General features: G+C 36.8%; 1 long non-coding RNA gene across 1 annotated transcript in view; it reads right to left on the bottom strand.

The window, feature by feature from the left end:
- Window positions 1-12,894: 12,894 nt before the first annotated feature.
- Window positions 12,895-23,912, bottom strand: part of LOC141499969 (uncharacterized) — a 39,684-nt gene continuing 28,666 nt past the window's right edge. The window contains exons 4-5 of the long non-coding RNA XR_012471804.1: window positions 14,303-14,355; window positions 12,895-13,646 (exon numbers count right to left, since the gene is read on the bottom strand). This is a non-coding gene — a long non-coding RNA (uncharacterized LOC141499969). The remainder of the gene's footprint in view (window positions 13,647-14,302; window positions 14,356-23,912) is intronic.

Raw genomic sequence — 23,912 nt, 5'->3', positions numbered from 1 at the left:
TTTAAATCTTCTGCAGGCTGGCTTCCAAACTCATCATTCAACTTAAACTGCTCTCTAAAAAGCTACTCTCTTATTTGTCAAATCTACTAGCCTTTTTCTCAATCCTCATTTTACTTGACCTCTGTTTCATTTATTACTGTGAATTCTCCTTTCCTCCTGGACACACTTTTCCTTCTAATTTTTTATACTGCTCTCTTGGTTCTGCTTCTCCCTCTCTGACTACTCCATAATATGCTATATTGTAATACCATTCAGGTCACCTGCTAATAACTTATAGACCTAGGAACTCTCCTGGACTACCTTTTCTAGCCTTTCTCCCAAAATTCTGCATCATAACAAATGTATTGGAAATTTTGAACTGAATGTCACATGGACATTTTGAGCTCAAAACATCCAAAAAGAATTTATCATCTTTTTTTCCTCAAAACACAAATGAAATATTTGTAAAGCACTTTAAAACAACATTCAAATGATGTAAGACATAAAAATCACTTTTTTTTGCAGTGCTTGGCAAGAAAGGTATTTAAATAAATGTTATTTTCTCTTCCCTTCTTCCAAAACTTCTTATAAGGGTCTCCATGTTTCCTATCATTGCTATCGTCTTCATTGCCTCAATCTCAGTCACTCTACACATCTAAACAGTTGCCAAAACTTATTATTTCTACCTCTAAATCTTTTGTATATGTTCCCTCCTCTCAATTCACATAACTACCAACCTAGTTCACTTATTTCCTGCTCTACTGAAATAGCATACTAATTAATCTCCCTGCTTCAATCTTCTCCATTTCGTTTTCATCCTCCACATAGCTGCCAAAAGAATTTTTCTAAAACAGAGATTTTACTATATCACCTCTACTCAATAAACTCAAGGTGGTCCTATTACTTCTCAGGCCAAGCATAAACTGCATTATTAGCATTTCAAACTCTTCATAATCTGATCCCTTCCTATCAGTCCAATGTTATTGCAAGTTATTCCCTTGAACAAATTCTTACAATACAGTCAAATTAAACATCTTTCTTTTCATTACACATGATGTTGATGTTTCTTCTTCTTTATCTAAGCCTTTGTAGTAAATGTCTCCCAAGTCTGGTCAGAATCCTTGGTTTCCTTCAAGACTCAGATCAAATTATACAAAAATTCTTTCTTGTATTTCTCCTTCTCCTCATCAGCTACTAGTTCTTTCATCCAGTCAAGGCAACCATCTGCCTGTTTTCTAATGTTTTTGTAGTCTATATGTATATGTGTGTGCATATATATATATATATATGTGTGTGTGTGTGTGTGTGTGTGTGTGTGTGTGTGTGTGTGTGTGTGTGTATGTTTGTATACAACTTCCTGGCCCAAAATATGAGCTACCTGAGGACAGGAAAACTATTCCTTTTGTCTTTGTGCTCCCAATACCATGAAAAGTACCTAGCATATGGTAAGCATGCACTATATCATTGATTGATCTTCAAATTTGTTAATTGATATATTTCATTTATTGATTGATTGAATGACTTCTTAACTTGTTAATTTCATTCTTCAAAAGTAGAAGATTAACAAATGGAATTCAATTCTGCATTTGATTTTCACCAATAAACAGAAATTAGATGATGTGATAGAAACTTTGGGAAATTTGGAAGAAAGTGAAAACTCTATCTTGAGTTTTTTATAGAGGAAGCAGAAAAAGCCAAGAACAGTATGAGCTACATCCTATAATTTGGTGAATATATTTCAAAGGGTTTAGAAAAAGAATAGGAAAGAGCCTGTCAACCAAAATTCTATAAAATTAGATGGAAAATTCTGAAGAATGAAAGATGGGAGGAAAATATTCTAAAGAGGAGAAAAAGGGGATTTTTAAAACAGAGAGGTGTGGTTGCATAGGGAACTCACTTGAAAAGCTGATTTTAGGGAGCTTGTCATACTTCTTGGCAGAGTAGCATTTTGTGGGATTTTATCTCCAGTTGCTAAAATTGCTAGTTATAGCTCTATGAGCACCAAATCATTTTCTGATTCAGTCAAGCCTGTACAATTCACTGAATGCTCAAAAAGAATGCAAAGTGTTATGAGGTCAGAGGAAAGAAACATCATTTAAAACTGGGAGGATTAGAGAAAGGTTCAATGTTTTAAAACAGCCATTTGATTCATCCTTTAAGAATGGATAAGATATGTCAATTGGTGGCAATTAGGAAAACACGTATTCCAGATATCAGACATAGCATTTGACCATTGTATTATCCTCGGGGAATTCACATTCTTGCTCATAACTCAAGTCTCCCCATCTATAAAAAAAATAGGAGCTTGAGTTAGATGAGCCCTAAGGTCTCTTTCAGCTTGGAAATTCTAAACTTCTACAATTCTATTGAATTTTACCTGGGAAAGAATCCAAGTCTACCAGGCATGCTCTTGAGATCTTTATTAAAAAGTCCAGTTTTAGCTCTCTACCCTTCCCCCTAGCCTTCATTGTTATTCTAGCCCAAAAGGCTTTTTCCTTTTCTTTGTCCCTGAATGCTGCTCAACACTTAAAGGGAGGGAAATAAAGTCGAATCATACAGCAACTCAATTAATTCTTCATCTACTACTCTAATAAAATCAATTTGAAGCATGGGCATGCAATGATGCTGACATCATAACACAGTAATTAGAAACAACTTTCATCTTACCATTTCCTTTGAAGATTGTAATAGCAATTAATTAAACAATGCAGCACTGCTCTGAATTTTCCCATAGTTCATTGGGGAAATTGGATAAGACATTGGAGATAAGAGGCAGGGAGTAAAGAAAAAAGTGGGGCTTGACCTCCAGTTTAGATCCCTGCAGAAATCAGTTAGGGAGCATATTTTTGAGCAAGTCCTGGGCCAGGAACTTTATTTTCTTTGGGATATCACTGTATCCTTTTAAGATGTAAAGACAAAGTTTTCCAGTCTTAGGACCCTATAATGAGGTCCATTTGACCACTAGTGATCTGGGATTTGTGGATGCACTAAAAGGTTGACAAAGAGAGGAAAGATAGGGCCATCTGGGGAGTGCAATGGATAGAGCACTGACCCTGGAATCAGGAGGATCTAAGTTCAAATCCGGCCTCAGACATTTCATAATTGCCTAGCTTGTGATCTTGGGAAAGTCACTTAATCCCATGGCCTTATAAGAAAAAAAAAGAGAGGAAAGATGACAAGAACTAGCCCTTATCCTCAGTCCCACCTCATTTCACAATTACTGTAGAACAGGGCAAAACCAGTATAGTGAAATGAAAAGTACACTGATTCTGGAATCAAATGACCTGAGTTTAAATTCTACTCCTGCTATTATCTGTGTGACTTTGAGCGAGTCATTTAGCAATCCTGGGTCTTAGTTTCCTTATATGAAAAGAGCTTCTGTGGTCCCATAAAGATCTAGTCATCATTCACTTGATGTCTTGGTCTTCTTCAATTATGAAGGACAATAATGAGACTGATGAACCTATTGACTCTTTAGAGATATGTCAGAGATTTTGCAAATGATCACCAAGATTTCAGCTTCCAAACTTTCCTGAATATCCAAACTGAAGTCATGAGATCCATAACTTTCTTAGTCATTGATCTGCTTGGCATTCTGAGTTCAAAGACTCAATGGTCCCAGTATTTGGTTACTCACCCTCCACTTCTGCTGCCATCATTATGCCCTTTCTTAGCACCTGCTCATTTCCTTCCCATCTAACTAGAAGCAAAATGGGATTGACATGTCTAATCCACACTGAAACAAGAAAACTATACCCTTAACATCCAATTCCCTGTAAATTTGATTAGTTTCAAGAATATACTTTGTCAGCTTAGTGATCAATAATTTCAATTTGACTAATTTTATCAAATATGTTAAGCATGTAGTATGTGAATAAATGAGATACTGAGGTACTGAGGTACTGAAATGAAAGCCTCTATCATCAAGGACCCTGCATTCTCCAGGAGACTTATCTCTCTGGGAGATTTAAGTCTCCTGGAGACTTATTCTTATCTTTATTAAAAAGATAAGATATATAGCAAGATAATTTGAGGAATGAGAAAAGGCCCAGGGTCTGACAGCTCAGAGCATTAGGAACAAGATGGGCTATGGGACAGATAGTAAAAACTGTATCTTCTGAAAATGAGTGTGGGTCAGCAGCAAGGTGACCCAGTGGATAGAGTGCTGGGACTGGAATCAGGAAGACATGAGTTCAAATCTAGTCTCAGACATTTACTATTTGTGTGTTATTGAATAAGTCAAATAAATTTTGTTTGCCTCAGTTTTCTCATCTGTAAAATAAGGATAATCATAGTATCTATCTCCCATGCTATCATTAGCCTATCTACGGTCATTAAAGGGCTGACCCCTAGGTAGTTCATTGTTTATGAGCATGAGATACTATACCCCCAAACTTCACTACTTTCCCCCTTCCCATCAAGTCTGGAGGAAATGACACACCTTCAATAGGAATAAAGACAAGATATGAAGAGAACTTAAAGAATTTTTTTTAATCTGAAAAAACTACCATGAAATTTGTTGACACTTTATATTCTCTTATCTGTGTATGTGTTTCACAGTTTGTTATTTGATAAGTATAAAGAAGGGCCCAAGAAAAGAGCTCATCAAAGACACATGATCAAAAAAGAAGATAGACAAGAAGGGAGAATGGATGGAATATCCTGTTTGTGCCATTGGTCATCTCAGGATGTAACAAAAATCAAGAGTTCCATTCCAGTAAGCTTCCTTCATTAAATTTAGGGAAGAATATGTACAAGAGTTAAGAGACATATAGATGGCTCTGTGAACTGGGCACTGGTTCTGTAGTTAGGAAGACCTGAATTCAAATCCAATCTTAGACACTAGCTGTGTGACCCTAGGCCTGTCACTTAGCCTCTGTTTGCCTCAATACCCTGGAGAAGAAAATAATAAACAATGCTAGTATATTAACCAAGAAAACTCTATGAACTATATAATCCATGGGGTCATGAAGAGTTAGGCACAACTAAAGAATAACAATAAGAGAAAATAGTTGTGCAGAGCAGTCAGTTTGAAGGAATGGGTATCTGCATGAGTGATGAAATTACCCACCTCAGAGAACACACATGTATTTGAGGATTTGAGGATTTTAGTATACATTTTATATCCCCTCCAGAATGTAAATAGTCTAAAAAGACTTTTTCTTTTTATATTTTTAAAATATTTTTTCCCAACAACATGCAACAATAGTTTTTACCAATTTTTTTGCAAGATTTTGAGTTATACATTTTTCTCCCTTTCTCTCTTCTCCCCTTCCCAGACTAAAAGCAATCTAATATAGGCTCTACATGTGTAATTATGCTAAACATAGATTCACATTAATCTTACTGTGAGAGAAGAATCCAATCCCAAACAAGGAAAAAGTTAGAGAGAGAAAAAGATGACATAATACATAAGACAACTTTTAAAAACTGAAGATGGCAAGGTTCAGTCTATATTCAAACTCCACAGTCCCCTATCTGACTACGGATGGTATTTTTCATCACAAATCTTTTTGAATTTTCTTTGATTATTGTATTGCTGAGATTAACAAGTCCATCTAGTTGACCATCACGCAATGTTGTTGTTAGTATATATATAATTTTTCTGATTTTTCTCATTTCACTCAAAATCAATTCATGTTAAGTCCTTCAGGGATTTTCTGAAGTACCATCCCTCGTTATTTCTTATAGAACAATAATGATCCATCACATTCATATAACCATAATTTGTTCAGCCATTCCCCAATTAAAAGGCATCCCCTCAATTTCATATTGTTAGCACCAGGAAAAGAACTGCTATAATTATTTTTGTATATATAGAATTTTTACCCTTTTTCATAATCTCTTTAGGATACAGACCTTGTAGTGGTATTGCTGGATCAAAGGGTATGCATAGTTTTATTGCCCTTTGACATAATTCCACAACTCCACCAGCAATGCATTAGTCTCCTGGTTTTCCCACATCTCTTCCAACTTTGATGATTTTCCTTTTTGGTCATATTGATCAGTCAAATAGGTGTTAGGTGTTGTCTCAGAGTTGTTTTAATTTGCATTTCCCTAATCAAAATGATTTAGAACAATTTTTCATATGACTATAGATAACTAATTTCTTCATCAGAGAATTGACTCGCCATATCCTTTTACCATTTATCAGTTGGGGAATAACTTGTTTTCTCATACATATGACTCATTTCTCTATATATATTTTAGAAATAAGTCCTTTATCAGAAACACTGGTTGTAAAAATTGTTTCCCAATTTAATGTATGCTCCTTCATTTAGGATGCATTTGGCTTTGTTTGTGGAAATCCTTTTCAATTTAATGCAATCAAAATTATCCATTTAATCTTTTATAATGTTCTCTATATCTTCTTTTGTCATAATCTGTTCCCTTTTTCCATAGATCTGATAAACTATTCCTTGTTCTTTTAATTGGTTTATCTTTTTATGTCTAAATCCTGTACACATTTAGCATTTATCTTGCTATAGGGTGTGAGATGTACTATGCCTACATTCTGTCAGACTATCTTCCAGTCTTCGCTTCAGTTTTTTATTGAAGAGTGAGGACTTACCCCCAGAGTTGAAATCTTTGGGTTTACCAAACAGCAGGTTAATATAGTCATTTGCTACTTCTTCTTTTATACCTGGTATATTATTCTACTGATCCAAACTCTATTTCTAAGCCAGTACCAGTTTTGATGACTGATGCTTTAAAATTTCACATCTGGTATGGCTAGGTCTCCTTCCTTTTTCCATTATTTCCTTTATTCTGTAATTCCATTATTCTTGACCTTTTTTGTTTCTCCATATGAATTTAGTTACTATTTTTTCTAGCTCAATAAAGTAATTTTTTGGAAGTTTGATTGGTAGGGCACTGAATAATTAATTTAGGTAGAATTGTCATTTTTATTATATTAGCTCAGCCTATCCATGAGCAATTGGTATTTGTTCAGTTGGGTCTATCCCTCCCTTAGATCTGAAAAGTGTTTTATAGTTGTTTTCATATGATTTCTGAGTGTGCCTTGGCAGATAGATTCATAACTATTTTATGTTGTCTACTATTAATTTGAATGGAATTTCTCTTTATATCTCTTGCTGCTATGTCTTGATAGTAATATATAGAAATGCTAAGGATTTGGGGGATTTATTTTATATCCTGCAACTCTGCTAAAGTTGCTAATTATTTCAAGTAATTATTAGATGATTTCATAAGGTTCTCTAAGTATGCCATCACATCATCTGCAAAGAGTGAGAGTTTTATTTCATTACCTATTCTAATTCTTTCATTATTTTCTTCTCTTATTGCTAAAGCTAACATTTCTAATACAATATTGAATAATAGTGGTGATAACAGGCATCCTTGTTTCATCCCTAGTCTTAATGGAAATAGTTCTAGCTACTCCCCATTATACATAACACTTGCTGATGGTTTTAAAGATACTGCTTATTGTTTTAAGGAATATTCCATTTATTTCAATGCTCTTTAGTGTTTTTAATATGAATGGGTGCTATATTTTGTCAAAAGCTTTTGCAGAACTTATTGAAATAATCATATGCTTTATGTTAGATTTGTTATTGATATGGTCAACTATGCTGATAGTTTTCCTAATGTTGAACCAGCCCTGCATTCCTGGCATAAATCCTACTTGATTATAGTGTATTATCCTAGTGATAACTTGTTGTAGTCGCTTTGCTGAAATTTTATTTAAAATTTTTGCATCCATATTCATTAGAGAAATTGGTCTATAATTGGTGTTACAGATGGTGTTATAGATGGAATTTTTGGTGCTATATTGGTGTTATAGATGGAATTTGGTGTTATAGATAGAATTTTGGTGTTATATTGGTGTTATAGATGGAATTTGATAGAACTCCATTTTCACCTGGTTTTTTTTTTCAAATAGGTTATATATAATTGGAACTAATTGTTCCTTGAATGTTTGGTAGAATTCACTTGTAAATCCATCTGGACCTGGAGACTTTTTTAGGAAGTTTATTAGAGAGTACATTGACAGCTTATTCAATTATTATTTCAGAGATGGGGCTATCTGAATATATAATTTCCTCTTCTTTTAACCTAGGAAGCTTTGCAAATATTGATCCATTTCACTTAGATCGTCAAATTTATTGGCATACAGTTAGACAAAAATTGCACCAAATTATTATTTTGATTTACTCATTGTTAGTGAATTCACCTTTTTCATTTTTGATACTGGTAATTTGTTAGTCTTCTTTCTATTTTTTAAATCAAATTAACCTAAGCTTATCTATTTTACTAATTTTTTCATAAAACCAACTCAGTCTTATTAATTCAATATTTTTCTTATTTTCTAATTTATTAATTTCTCTTTTGATTTGCAGAATGTCTAATTTGTATTGAATTGAAAATTTTTAATTTATTCTTTATATTTTTTAATTGTAAGTCTAATTTATTGATCCCTTCTTTCTCTATTTTATTCAAGTTTGCATTTAGAGATATAATATTTCCCCTAATGTTGTATCCCAAATGTTTTGGCATGTTGTCTCCTTATTGTCATCATCTTGGATGATGTTATTATTTCTATGATTTGTTGCTTGATTCACTCATTCTTTAAAATTGGATTATTTAGGGGCGGCTAGGTGGTGTCGTGGATAAAAGCACCAGCCTTGAAGTCAGGAATACCTGGGTTCAAATCCAGTCTCAGACACTAAATAATTACCTAGCTGTGTGGCCTTGGGCAAGCCATTTAACCCCATTTGCCTTGCAAAAACCTAAAAAAAATTGGATTATTTAATTTCCAATTAATTTTAGGTCTATCCCTCCTTTTATTGAATGTGATTTTTATTGCATCATGATCTGAAAAGAATGCACTTTCTGCCTTTCTGCTTTTGATTATGAGATTTTTATGCCCTAGTACATGGTTAATTTTTGTGCAGTTGCCATGTATTGCAGGAAAAAAAGATAAATATCTTTCTATTCCTATTCGATTTTCTCCAGAGGTTTATCATGTCTAAGTTTTCTTACATTCTATTCACTTCTTTAAGTTCTTTCTTGTTTATTTTATGATTAGATTTATCCATTTCTGAGGGAGGCAGGTTGAGGACAACCACCAGTATAGTTTCGCTCTCTATTATCTTCCTGTAACTCATTTAGTTTCTCCTCTAAGAATTCAGATGCTATACCCCATGGTGCAAACATTTGTACTAAGACAAATACTCCATTGTCTGGCATATTTTAGAAGATGTAGTTTCCTTCCTTAACCATTTTAATGAGATCAGTTTTTGCTATTGCTTTGTCTGAGATAAGGATTGCTACCCCTGCTTTTTTCACTTCAGTCCTTCTCAAGTCTTTTACCTTAACTCCGTGTGTGTGTGTGTGAGTGAGTGTGTGTGTGTGTGTGTGTGTGTATGCTTCAGATGTGTTTCTTATAAGTAGCATATTGCAGGAGTCTGGTTTTTAATTTACTCTGCTATCCACTTCTGTTTTATGGGCATGTTCATCCCATTCAAATTCACAATTAAAATTACTAAAACGTTATTGTCCTCCATGTTATCTCCCCTCTATTTGTACTTTTTTCCCTCCCTTCACCAAATCCCTCTTCACCAGTGTTTTGCTTCTGAATACCATGTCCCTCAATCTGTCCCCCCTTCTAGCAACCCCCCTTCCCTTTTCTTCTCTCTTTTCTTTTTCCCCTTATTCCTTCCCTCCTTTCTATTAGTCCCTCCTTCCCTTCTCCCACCCTTTACCCCTCCTAACATTTGAAGGGTACAATAAATTTCTAAACCCATTTGAGTGTGTTATTCCCTCTTAAGTCAAATTTGATGAAAGATTCAAGCAGTTCTCTCTCCATTCTTTCCCTCTGCTGCAATAGATCCTTTGTGTCTCTTCATGTGATGTAATTTACCTCTTTCTGCCTTCCCCTTCTTCAGTCTTATTAATGTCTTAATTTTAATGTCTCAATTTTCCTTAAATTTCATCAAAATCAACTCATGACCATACCTTTAGTCTAAGTATATTCCCTCTAATTGAGTTACAATTCTCAAGAATTTAGAGAATTTTTCTCCTAGATAGGAATGCCCCCAGTTTTATCTTATTAAATAGCAGTCCCTCTCTTTTCCCATTTACCTTTTCACATAACTCAAGTCTCCTATTTGAAGATCAAATTTTCTGTTCACCTCCGAACTTTTCATCAGGAAAGTTTGAAAGTAACCTATTTCATTAAATAGCTATCTTTTCCCCTGAAAGAGTATGCTAAATTTTGCTGTGTAGTTGATTCCTGGTTGTAATACAAGCTCCCTTGACTTCTGGAATATCATATTCTAGGCCTTGATCTTTTAACATTGATACAGTCAGGTCCTATGTAATCCTGATTGTGGTTCCTCAGTATTTGAATTGTTTCTTTCCAGATGCTTGCAGGATTTTCTCCTTGATCTGATAATCCTAAAGGTTGGCTACAAAATTCATTGGCATTTTCATTTTGAGATTCCTTTCAGGAAGTGTTCAGTGGATTCTTTTGATGACCATTTTGCCCTCTGGTTCCAGGATATCAGGGCAATTCTCCTGGATAATTTCTTGAAGAATGATATTCAGGCTCTTTTTTTTAATCATGGTTTTCAGGTAACCCAATTATTTTTAAATTTTCTCTTCTTGATCTATTCTCTAGGTCAGTTATTTTACCAATGAGGTATTTTACATTTTCTTCTCATCTCTTCATTTTTTTATTTCATTTAACAAATTCTTGATTTATCATGAAATCATTGTCTTCTAGTGCTCCCATTCTATTTCTCAGGGAGGTATTTTCTTCTTTAGCTTTTGTGTCTCCATTTCCATTTGATCAATTTGATTTTTTTAAAAGCTGGGTTTTTTTCCAATTATCCAATTGTATTTTTAAAGGATTTGGCTTAATCTGTCACTTTTTGTTGCAAGATATTTTCTTTTGTATTTCTTTTCCCAATTTTTCCATTTGATTTTAAAAATCCTTTCTGCTCTTCTAAGAAATTTTTCTGGGCTGGAGACCAATTCATATTCTCCTCCATAGCTTCACATGTAGCACCCCTTCTCCCCTCCTTTTCTGAGCTTGTGTTTTGCTCATTCTTATATCCAAGGTTACTTTTTTTTAGGTTTTTGCAAGGTTAAGTGGCTTGCCCAATGCCACACAGCTAGGTAATTATTAAGTGTCTGAGACCAGATTTGAACCCAGGTACTCCTGACTCCAGGGCCAGTGCTTTATCCACTGCACCACATAGCTGTCCCCCAAGGTTACTTTCAATGGATCCTGTTCTTTTCTGGCCTTTCTTCATTTTGAATCGTATTACCTATCCCAAGATTCTTGTGATGCGGAGGAACTTGCTTGCAGACTTACTTCATTGAAAGCCTTAAAGTTAGGAACTCCTAGAGGTTTGGTGTACTGACTAGTAAGAATACCCTGAGGCTCTCTCTTTTTGGACCATCTGTGCTGGGGATGTCACTACTTCCCACAGTGGAATCACCTGGGGCTATCTCTGGGTTGGCCACAGGCAGCCCAGTCCCTGAGCTTGGCAGAAAGCATCAGAGGCTCTCACAACTGGGAAGTCAGTTGCCCACTCCCTCTTGTGTGGGGGGGGGGGCGGGGGCAGGAGGAGGGTAGGATGGGGCTAAGTCTGAACTGTTTACACAGGAACACCTGGGGCACTCTCTCTGAACTGCCTGTCAGTGCTGGGGAACTCAGCCACTCTGGGCTATTAGGAAAGGTAGAACACTTGGGGTCATCTGTTTATGGCAAAACCTTCAACCCAGATTGGTATGTCATTGGGGAGGGCTCTCTATAACAGCAGTCACAGGCTTTCCCCACATGATATAGTTGGGAGATTAGTTAAGAGGCTTGATTAATGTCAGTTTTGTGGGAAACTCAGGAGTGCTTAACGTAAGTCCTGGTTTCTCTCCACTGTTTTGACCAGAAGTCTTTCCTTTTAACTGTATCACCAGAACTTAACACAAGAACTAGCATAGAGCAGATCAGCAGTGGGGAGCCTTTTTGTCTGCCAAGGACCATTTGGATATTTATGACATCACTCGTAGAATATGCTGTATTTGACTAAATATTTAACTAATTCATCTGTAAAATATTCCTAGATCTAGTGAGTTTTGAGTCCCATCTGCAGTTACCATGGTAAAGCCAGACCAAATGATTTCTAGATCTGCAGACTGGATGTTTCCTGACCATGGAGTAGATGCTTAATTAATTAATATTAATTATTTTCTGTATTCAATAAAATTAATTAGTTTTCTCTATTATGTTTTACTATTTATGTTTTTATGTATATTATTAAATTATATGTTAATTATCATTGATTAATTAGTACTTGTTTATTTTTTTAATAGAAGCATTCCCAGGGCAATGTGCACAAAGTGTCCCTTAAAAGGTTGGGCAGGGTAAGGATGGGGAGGAGCAAGATACAGCCCCATGTGAGCAAAAAAAGGACTCCAGTCTAAGGCCAAAGGGTATAGCAAAATCAGGTTGGAGTTGGGATGAAATACCTCTAACCTGTTATCTGATAGCTTTCTCTTTTTAACTAATTAGTCTTGCCATCCATCTTATTACTGAGGCCTGGTGTTAAACTGCCAGAGGACTAGAGATGCTGTCACTGCCTTCTAAATCCAGAACTGTCTTTATGTGGTACCCTGGAATAACACCCTGCTCTCAAAATTCCCATAATTGCTTAAGCCCTCCCACCCAAACTACCCAGTTTTTAAACTGTTTTGTGCTTATTAACTTTATATAGATAGATAAATACATAGATACATAGATACATAGATACATAGATAAACTTATTGTCTTCCCCCTTAGAATGTAAACTCCTCGATAATAACAAATAACTAGCTAGTTAAAAGAATTTAAGACATTTATTGTGTCCTGTTAAGCATTGGCAATATAAATACAAAAGTAAATTCAAAATTAGATTAAGATTAGATTAGATTAAGAAAAGTCTTATCCTAAAATTAAAAATAAAACTTACATGCTATTGGGGAAGATAGCACATATAGGGGAGCATTGACCAAGGGGAAGGGAGTATGTCTGGTGAGTAAAATTATATTGGGCTATGAAATATACTGATAGATATTCCAGAGGTAATAGTAGCAATTTGTTTATAGTTCAGGGAGAGAGGAGAAGGAGAAGCAGGTGGTGGTAAAGAAGGAAGAAAAAGAGGAAGAGGAAGGGGTTAAGGGGAGGAGAAGGAGGAAAAGGAAGATGAGGGGAAAGGACACATGGATGGACAGCAGAAATACATAAAAATGCCAAGAGGAAGGTCACATTGTCCCAGAGAAACCTAACCCACATTCCCCAGAAGTTTGTTTAATTTGTTTCTGCAACTCAGATGTCACCCAGAACTCTACTTCAGGAAATTGGGCAAAGGAGAAAACTATCAAAGAAACAAATGTCTTAGTTGTTGACCTAAGGACATGAAAGAAGATCCTTGGAAAACATCATCCAATTCAGTTATAATCCCTGGACAAGTAGCTGAAGAATCTGACTCATGACAATTGATGCCAATTACTTCTAATAGGTCAGTTCAAGTGGATGCTTTTCTTTCCTCCTGCAATCACTGTAATATTGTGAAAGAGCACCAAGAGACCATGGTTCAAGGTTTACTTCTGAAATTGTGATCCTGGGCAAGTCATTTCATCCCTCTGAAGTTCGATTTCCTCATCTGTAAAATGAGAACAATCATCTACCATATCACCTATCTCACAAAGTTATGAAGCTGAAATGAGATATTGTATAAAATACAAAATACATGATATAAAAATGCATTGCATAACTATCTAATGCTTAGCTCAGTGTCTGTCATAGTATGAACACCCATTGAAAGCTTGTGGGTGATTTCAGTTTCCTGTGCATTCATTTTTTCAATAAATGAACACTTATTAAATTCCTACCATGTACTGGGGACACTTAGATTACACTATGGATAAAGGGCCAGGCCTGGAATCGGGAAGATTCATCTAGCTATGTTCAAATCCACATTCAGCTCCAGCCCAGGTTAAGTGGGCAGGTAACTTAACCCTGTTTTCCTCAGTTTCTTCATCTGTAAAATAAGCTGGAGGACATGGTAGACCACTTTCATGTCTTTGCCAAGAAAACCCTAGATGGGGTCATGAGGAGTTGGCCATGAAAAATATCCAATATATGCTAGAAACTTTGCTGACTCCTGGGGTTATAAAGACAAAATCCAAACTTTTCCTACCCTCAAGAAACTCTCCTACTATTGAGAGAATCCAAGAGGATGTAGATAAATACAAAAAAACACACAAAGTATTTGGAAAGGAAGTACATAACTATTGAACAATTCAAGAAAGCCTTCACCTTAAAAGGGGGCCCTTGAACTGAGTCCATCATAGAAGGAGCCTTGAGGATTCCTAGAAGGGGACATAAAGAGAGAGAGCATTAAAGGCATGGGTGAAGGGGGACTGTGCCAAAGCAAGGACAATATTACAGGTCTAGGGCAGAATAGATGTTTGGAAACATTTGAAATGTACTGCCATTTTCTTAATCAATCAGCACACATTTATTAAGTGCCAACTCACCAATATTTATGCCTGAGAAGTGTCATTCAGACTATACTCAAAGGCCTCTAATGAAAGAAAACTCATTACCTTAAGAGGCAGCCCACTCCCATATTTGGATCCTTTCAGGTTTAAGAAGTTCCTCAGGGGAGTGGCTAAGTTGCACAGTGGCTAGAGCACTGGCCGTAGAGTCAGGAGTACCTGAGTTCAAATCTGACCTCAGACACTTTATAATTAGCTAGCTGTGTGACCTTGAGCAAGCCACTTAACCCCATTGCCTTGCAAAAACCTAAAAATAAAGGAAAAAAAGGTTCTTCCAGACTTTGCATCCTAATTGCTCCTGGATCAAAGAATGGTAGATACTATATCCTTTTCCCTCTTCTTTTTTTGGGGGAGGGGTTTGCTGACTTCAGGGCTAGTGCTCTAGCCACTGTCCCACCTAGCTGCCCCCCCTTTGCCCTCTTCTACTCAAAACACATTACCACCAGATTTGGAGTCTGTCCAATTGGCCTCTCTAAGACAACTGTATTAAACTCTTTTTTTTCACACACAGCTCATGCCTAGCCAATAAGGCAGCTGGGTTTGTTGAGACATCCCTGACTAACTAGAGGTTTCACTAAATTGCCTCCAACCATCAGACAAATAAAAAAAATTCAACCAATAAATCTGATATTTTCCATCACCTCACAATTAGAACCCTTCCCTTAGTCACCTCCAAAGTTCATAAAAAGAACTCATTTTTCACAAAGAACAATAATCTTTTCTAGCTATGTAGGACTATAATTTTCAGAGGACTTTAACAACAATTCTCTCACTTGAGTCTCATAAAATCCCCTGTGAGAGAGACAAGACAGGGATTATTACATCAGTTTGACAGATGAGGAAATAGAGGTCCCTGACAGTTGGCATAGATGTCCCACATGAGCCATGAAGGATTCAGGAAACCTAGCCCACTTCACTTAGAGTACAGGATGAGAAAGAAAGCCCTATAAATGTACAAAGGAGAGGAAATATACAGTCCTGAAATTATTCTACTTTCTATTTAATTTCAACCTCCAAAAATCTTAGAAACTGAGTGTCAGAACTTAGAGATCATCTAGTTTCTTGTTCAGTCCCTTGTTACCTCTCTTCTAGTGTATGTAATGCAGTTCTCCTAATTAGACTCCAAGCCTCCAATTACTGCCCTCTCCTATTACCTACAAAGTAGACAAACTAACCAGAGACATATAAAACAAAATTTTTGCAGCTAAGATGAATTCAGTGTAGGGTTAGAAGATACAAAAGAGGACTATTATTGTGTGTGATTGAAGTAGAGACAGAGGTCATGGAAATTGAGGAAGTTGAGAACCTGGGATGCTCAAGTCATTCAAAAGGGGCAGGAGCTGGAACCAGGTATGAAACATTAATTAGAGAGAATGTGAAGTATATGGAAGTCCATAGATGAGCAAATCAAAGATCTGAGCTGGATAAAGCAGACATTAAAGAAGTGTGGTGATTTATGGGTGATAGTTGTAGAATGAAAGTTTGCCAGTTTTAATGGTCAACAAGGAGTGAGAATCAACTCCTCTTGACTTTGAATGTTAGAGAATGTTAAGAGGAGCAGTTAACCTAGTCCTCAAAAAGGCATCTTTAGGTTTTAATCAAGATCCATAAGATGTAAACACATATAAGAAAGATGGTTAAGATCAAAGATTTAGAGCCTAAAATTACCTTAGAATCAATCAAATCCAACATCCAACCTCCTTGTTTCATTTGGTTTGGCATTGCCATGGCAACTGCAGACGAGACTCAAAATTCAATAAATCTAGTAGTTGGTGGGGGGGATAAATTAATCAAATATTTGATAAAAATGGCAGATGAACAATGTTATAAATATCCAAATGGCCCTTGGCAGAAAAAAAAGTTCCCCACTCTGTTTTAGAGTCAGGTCTTTCCCATATCACCAAGGCCCTTCGGTGGGGAAGAGCCTGGCCAACCCATACCAAATTCAGTTCTATCTTAAAACCAAATCTCTTCATGTCTCTCCCCTGTTCAACAGCCTGCAAAGGTATCTTATCATCTGTAGTATAAAATATAAATTCATCTTCTTGGAACTTAAATTTTCTCACAGTCGGACTCCAGTCTATCATTTTAGGTATATAATACACTATATACCTTCAAGTATTTTACATTCAAACCAAAATGATTTATTCGCCACACTCCAAACTTAGCAAGACATTTCCAATCTCCATACCTTTTCAAAGATTGCCCACATACACATGGCAAGCAATCCTTCCTCAGATCTGTTTAAAATCCTTTCAAGCCTCAACTCATTTGCTTTCTCCTATGAAAAGCCTTTCCTCATCCAGCAGTAATTTCTGGTGCTTTTTTTTAAGTTTTGGGGGTTTTTTTGGCAAGGCAGTGGGATTAAGTGATTTGTCCAAGGTCACATAACTAGTTAATTAGTAAGTGTCTAAGGCTGGATTTGAACTCTATTCACTGTGCCACCTAGCTGCCCTTGGTGCTTTCTTTTCAAATTATCAAATACATTCTTATGTCTTTGCCCCCATCCATAGAATGGCAGATTCTTGAGAACAGAGAGTGGGTTTGAATTTTTTTTAATCTCCAGCACCAACAAGAGTATTTGCACAAAATAAGTGCTTTGGGTTGAATTGAATAATAAATCTAACCCTCCCTTACAAATTCATAGAATGACAGCTAGGCAGATGGGAGCAAAGGAGCTATGAACTGTTCTCTAATTATTTCACGAACCACTTGTCTCTAAACCAATCTTCTCTCTGTTCCTCTGTGGTCAGTTTACCCATGTTGACTCTTGGTTCCATCCATCAACACTTCATATCTACTCCTGGTCTCATAGCTTCCACTACTTCTTGCCTTTGGTGGTGAGAGAGTCATTTACCCATCTCAAATTAGTACTTCATAGTAAAAGCACAGAATTAGACATGGCTCCCACTTCTTTCACTTTCCTTGGATTCTCTCCAAGACTTCTAGATGTTTCCACAAGATAAAAATCCCTAGGAAACATGGGGCAACAAGACACACTTAAATGCATACATTCCCCATCCCACCACATCTCTATGGCAATGTCTAGGAGTAAAGGATGAGAAGGGAAGCAGTCTAAATTTGGACCACACTAAGACTTAGGCATGGGTATAGCCTGAGGATCAAATCTGCAACCCTCTCTTTCATAATGACTGAATTTGGGTTCCTGTCAATCAGATCTATGGTTTCTGATTCCCTCTGTTAACAGTAACCCTCTTGGCTGGGCATCAGAGATTCTAGGATGGGGCTTTAATTCATTTCCCTAGTAGCAAACATCCATTGGGATAATGGCCTAGCCTTTGAAGTAAGGAGATGTCATTGCCATTTGAATTACCTAATATTGGAAGGGATTATGAGAGACCTTTTGGGTTTGCACAAACCAGGGATGGAAAGTGTTTGCCTTAATAAATTTTTTTAAAGGTCATTGGCTTTCCTAGGGAATCTCCCTGGCTCAATAGTGAATTATTTTATGGATGAGAGTTGAGAATCAAATGAAGAAACTGAGGCCCATGGAGAGGAGTGACAGCCATAATCACATAACTAAAAAGCAACTGAACAAAAGCTCAGACTCGGGTCACTTGACATCCAAATCCAGTGTTCCATCTATTATGATATACTCCCTCTTGTTAGTCCAAAGATATTCATTTATCTTTTTCTGTATCTATCTGCATGTGTATGTTTATACAGGTATATATGTGTGCTCATCTAAGGCTGAAGAAATGGATTGTTTTAACCCCTAAGATCCTTTTCAACATTAAATGTTGTAGGATTCTATGATCCCCTTAGATTTCACCTCTTCACAACCTGCTCTCAAAACAACCCAGTGTCTGATGTGCATCATTTCCCGAAAGCCCCAGCCAGGAATACTCCTAGTCAGGTCCAGTCCTCCAAAGAGGCAGCATACAAGGCACTTTCTTGTGGAAGATATCAGGGCTTGAAAGACTCCCACAGGTACAAAAGGCCTAATCCTTTTCTTAGGAACCTTAGAATCATCAATTCACCCACAAGTATTTACTAAGCACTGGACACTAGGGATACAAATATAAGCAAAAAGAAAAGCAATGACTGCCCATAGGGAACTACCATTCTAATAGGGAAGCCAATACATAACAAGGGAGCTGAAAGGGGAAAGGAGAGTGGATCAAAAGAAGGAGCACTGAGGTCATGATGGAAAAGTCTGGAGCAGTATATGCTAGTGGGAAAATACACATTTAGAACTAGAAGCCACCTTAGAAATCTAATCCAAATCCCTCCGTTTACAAATTAGAAAAACAAAGCCAGAGAGTTTGTAACTTGCCCAAGGTCACTTTTATAAATTATTCAGTTGAAAATACCTAACACCTCAGGAAGGGCAACACATATAGTAGATATCAATTACCACCACCAGGATGAATGAATTTGTTCTCAGCCTTGATCACCCAGCATGTCCCCATTCAGAATGGGTAGAAAGGAGAGGAAGATGTATGGACCTGAGATTCTTTACTTATAAAGACAACTGGATGTACTGTCTCCCAATAGAGCTGCAGGCAACCAAGGAATAAACACTAAATAGTGGTAAGACTTCTGATCTACAAGTCCAAGAGACTAGGCATCAAGAGATTTGAATTTTCTCCTGGCTCTGCTATTCACTCAGTTTGCTTCCTTGATTAAGTCATTTCCATTCTCTTGGTCTTGCTTTCCTCTTTTGTAAAATGAAGGATTTAGAGATCAGTTGTTCTCTAAGGTCCTTTCCAACTCTTAATATTTTATATTCCAAGGTTCTTTTCATCACTACCATTCTATAGTCTCTATTGTCACATTCTATACTCTTAGGTACCCTACAATTCTGACCTTCTACAAATCTATGAATTTTTATAAGCATAGGGCAGGGAGTACATATTGGGAGCATGAAGAAGGCCATGTAGGGATTACCAGGCAGCCTGAAGGAAGAAAAAATTGAAGGCTAAATAAGTCTTTGGTGATCCCCAGCAGCAAAATATTCTGTAACACTTATCACTGTTATCATAGGCATTCAAATCTACAGAGATACCAAATAGGAGGTAGAAGAGACTTGTCTCTCTACAACTTTAAATAATTCTGGAATAAACCCCAGAAACTCTACACAGTTGAATAAGATCTCAACAGCTCACTCTCTGAATGTGGTTAATACCTACCCCCCCACACCCAAGGAGAAAAAGATTTAGAAAATTTCTTTTAAGGAAGCTTCTTTTCTTAGGCCCTAAGTTTTCTAGATTTTCTTGAATTGTGATTCCAGGTAGGTCAAATCCCAAAGAGAAAGAAACAACCAGTGAATTGATGTCAATGTAGCAACAAGGATGGACAATTTTATATGACCATGCAATTCACCTAGGGTATACAAAGGAAGGGAGCCTTCCAGGAAAGCTGCTCCATTTCAAAGTGAAGAGAACAATTGCCTGTCCCACAGTCATGACAGTAATTACACTTTAATGTTGCTTTACACATATCATCTTCTTATTTGATCCTCATAACAACCCTATACATTTTTGTTTTTGCTATTCAATCATTATTTAGTCTTGTCCAACTCTTCATGACCCCATTTAGGATTTTATTGACAAAGATCATTTCCTTTTCCAATTCATTTATCAGGTGAGGAAACTGAAGGAAACAGCATTAAATGACTTGTCCAGGGTCAAATAGTTAGTAAATATCTGAGGCTGGATTTGAATTCAGGTCTTTTGGACTCCAGCAACTATACCAACTAGCTGCTCTAACACTATAGATTAGCTTCTATTATTATCCTCATTTAACAGATGAAAAAATTGAAGCTGAGAGAGCTTTGATGATTCGCTTAAGGTAAAACTGCTAATGTTCAAATAAGATATGTACTCATTTTCCTGACTCTAGGTTTAGCATTTTATTCATTATACAATCTACCTGTCACAACTAACAAAGTATCCCAGTTCTGATAACTTTATCAGGTAGAAAAATATCTGGTTGGTTTTGTGGTTGAAAAAATGATATCACTATATCAGGGTCAAAGTACAGTGTATTCAACTGTGATTGATCAGACTAGTATGAGCTCAACATGTTATACTACAGATCAGGCTCAAATATAAACATTTGGAGTGGAGATGTCTCTAAATTTGCATCTCTCAAGTTTTTTCTGAGTCATTATAATTCTGTTTTGCTCATAGAGCCCAATGCCTTTGATAAAGGCATGCCATGGTGGGTCATCCTGTACCAAAATCATCCATGTCTCCTAATCAATTTCAAAGTTCTTCAGAAAGACCTTAGAGAGGCCTTATATTGCTTCTTCTAACCTCCATGTGGTTTCCTTTTATGAGGTTTTCTATTAAATAAACAGAACTTTTAGACAAATGTACATTGGCATTTGAGTTACATCACCAATTCATCAGAGTTGCACTCTCTACAGCAGAGTCTGAGTGCTTAATAGTTCAACTCAAGAAAGGATCTCAGCGTCCAGTACTTTATCTTGCCAGCTGATCTTCAAGATCTTCCTATGACACTTCAGATGAAGGAGAATCTGTTTCCTGGCATAACACAGATTTACTGTCCAGCTTTCACAGGCATACAACAATGATGTCAGCATAAGAACTCTGCAGTTTGGTAGGCAGCCTAATAACTCTTCTCTCCCATACTTTCCATGGACCCCCCCAAGCACTGAGCTGGTTCTTGCAATGTGTGCCTCAAGCTCATCATCTATGTGGACATAAGTGAACGTATCCATGGCATTCAAAATTTCTCCATGTGTTGTAATAAATGGTTCCACATATGGATGGTGTGGTACTGACTGGTACAGAACTGCCATTTTCTTATTAATTGTTTGGCCATCATTGGTACAAACAACAGAGATCAATCCATACTCTGTTTCAGTTTAGCCTCAGAGTCTTCACTGATCATCTGTGGACAGAAAGTTGTACCTAAACTCTTCCACTTTCATCTTGGCTTGTAGCCTTCTCAAGTTAAATAATATTCCATTTTCAGCATCATTGAAGACATCTAACAAAGTCATGATAAAAAGTATAGTCATGCTTCATTCCATTGATGACTGGAAAAGTATAAGAAAATTGTCTATTATCCAAAATCTATGCAACCATGCCATCATGCAACTGATATGCAATATTAATGAACTTCTCCAGGCAACCAAATATTGCCATGATTTTCCAGAAGCTCTCATTATTGACAGTAACAAATGTCTTTGATCAGATTGATAACTTTTGCCTGAAGACCTCTGTTCTGCCCCTCATATTTCTCCTGGAATTGTTATCTCAGCTCTTTCTGAAGTCACACTGGCTCTTGAGTAGATGACCATCTTACAAATGGAAAATCAGCCTATTGAGGAAGATACTAACAAGGATCTTGCCAGCATTGCCTAAAAGTGAGCCCTCACTGTGATGATTATCACAGGACAAGCTATTTCCTTTTCCTTTTTAAACATAGATAATGGAGTCATCCTTGAACTCCTGGGGATTAACCTTCATATAACCCAAAAGATTTCAGTTAGCTTTTGTTTTTAGCAGTGCCTTGTCAAATCTCAGTTGGAATAAAGTCAAACACCAGTCACTTTGATACACAAAAGAAACCTAAAGTCATTCAAAAACCTCTTCTACAGTTGAAAGTTCCATTAAAGAAAGCATGACTAGCTAAGGTATATGGTTAATGATTTCAGCATTGGTTGATGATGTTCTGTTGAGAATGTTTTGAAAGTAACAGCTATCTCTCCAGAATCATCTCCTTATAATTAATCAATGTAGTTCCATCGGCATTGAGTGATTGGTCTTGGCCCACAAATAGCCTTAAGAGTATTTAAAGTGGGGGGGGGGGGCAGCTAGGTGGTGTAGTGGATAGAGCACCAGCCCTGGAGTCAGGAGTACCTGAGTTCAAATCCGACCTCAGACACTTAATAATTACCTAACTGTGTGGCCTTGGGCAAGCCACTTAACCCCATTTGCCTCGCAAAATCCTTAAAAAGAGTATTTAAAAAGTGCTTTAAATTGTCACTCCCAATGTTAAAACTGAATTTCATCTGCCTTTTGAGTCAAGAACCCTGTATCTCTCAAGCTTCACTTGCATTTTACTTTTGATGGAATTGAATGCTGCCTTATTAAGAGACAAAAGAAATATCCTGCTGGTAAATCCTGTGGAGTTCTCATTTTTCTTTTAGTAGATTCTGAATTTCCCCATCTGCCTTCATGGTCGTTACAACAAATTGTTCTCATCTGCCCCTTCCAATAGGAGAAATCTTCACATGCTTGGGGTACCCCACTAATTCAATGATGGGTTTGAAACCCCTTAGTTATTTCAACCTGGCTTATCCCATGTTTCAGAATGGTTTGCCAAGGTGTGGCTGTTATTCATGCTACAGTTTCTTAGAATCTGACTAGGGAAGGACATCTTGGGTTCTGTGGGAAGATGTAGTCAGTGCTTGCTAGTGGTCAGTCAAAAGTTATTATTAAACACAAGGAACCAGATTATGGAGCCAAGGAGAAGAATGGTTTTAGTTCTTCCCTACACAGACTAAGTCAAATTTCTTGTCAACATATTGGCTTGTCCATTGGCTTATTGGGCACTGACCTCCAGCACCTAAAGATTAGAACACTACCAGACAATAGGGAAGTAGAGAGAAAATGTTTTCCTTTGCATTAATACTAGAATCCTTGGCAAGAGATATGACTTAATCTGGGTGGGAGAGTGCTAATAGCACTCTTCCCCTTGGCCCCATATGATTTTCTAGCTAAGCCACTGACCCATGCCCTCCACCAAACCTGATTCACTAGATCATGTGTACATTTCCATTCTACATTTAGGTATATTAAACCCACATTGCCACATTTGCTTCACAATTCCAGTCACTCCTGGAAAATTGCCCACCTTCATACCTCTATATACTCTGCTTGGTTTTGTCTTAAGGACCTTATTAAGATCTCTCAGTCCTGGGAACTAGAAGGTTCCAAAGTAAAAGTGAGATTGGTGGGAATGGGAAGGGAAATGAATTCTTATTTCCTAAGTTAAACAATATAATGTTGGGGTAGGAAGAGAGCCAACCAAATATTAGCTGAGAGGGAATAGTAGAAGGGGGTAGTGGGACAAAAGCAAGGTCCCCTTAGGCAAAATTGCCTTCTTGATTTCTCTAACACAATTTTTTTTTGAATCTACCCTTTCATCATCTTTCACTCTTGTCAGAGACTCTGCATTTCCCTGTTTTTAGGTCTTGTTGAGTCCTTGTTCCATCTCTGGAATAAAGGTGATGAACACAAAAAAATAAACAAATAACTTTTACATTGAATATCAATACAACCAACTAAACCTGTGAAAAAAACTATTTGCATTTTAATTAATTTCAATGCACAAATTATAATAAAAAATTTTCAAGTCACTCCCTTTAT

Source organism: Macrotis lagotis, chromosome X (assembly GCF_037893015.1).
Source record: "Macrotis lagotis isolate mMagLag1 chromosome X, bilby.v1.9.chrom.fasta, whole genome shotgun sequence".
Lineage (NCBI taxonomy): Eukaryota > Metazoa > Chordata > Mammalia > Peramelemorphia > Peramelidae > Macrotis > Macrotis lagotis.
This window is presented reverse-complemented; position numbering and strand designations above follow the sequence as displayed.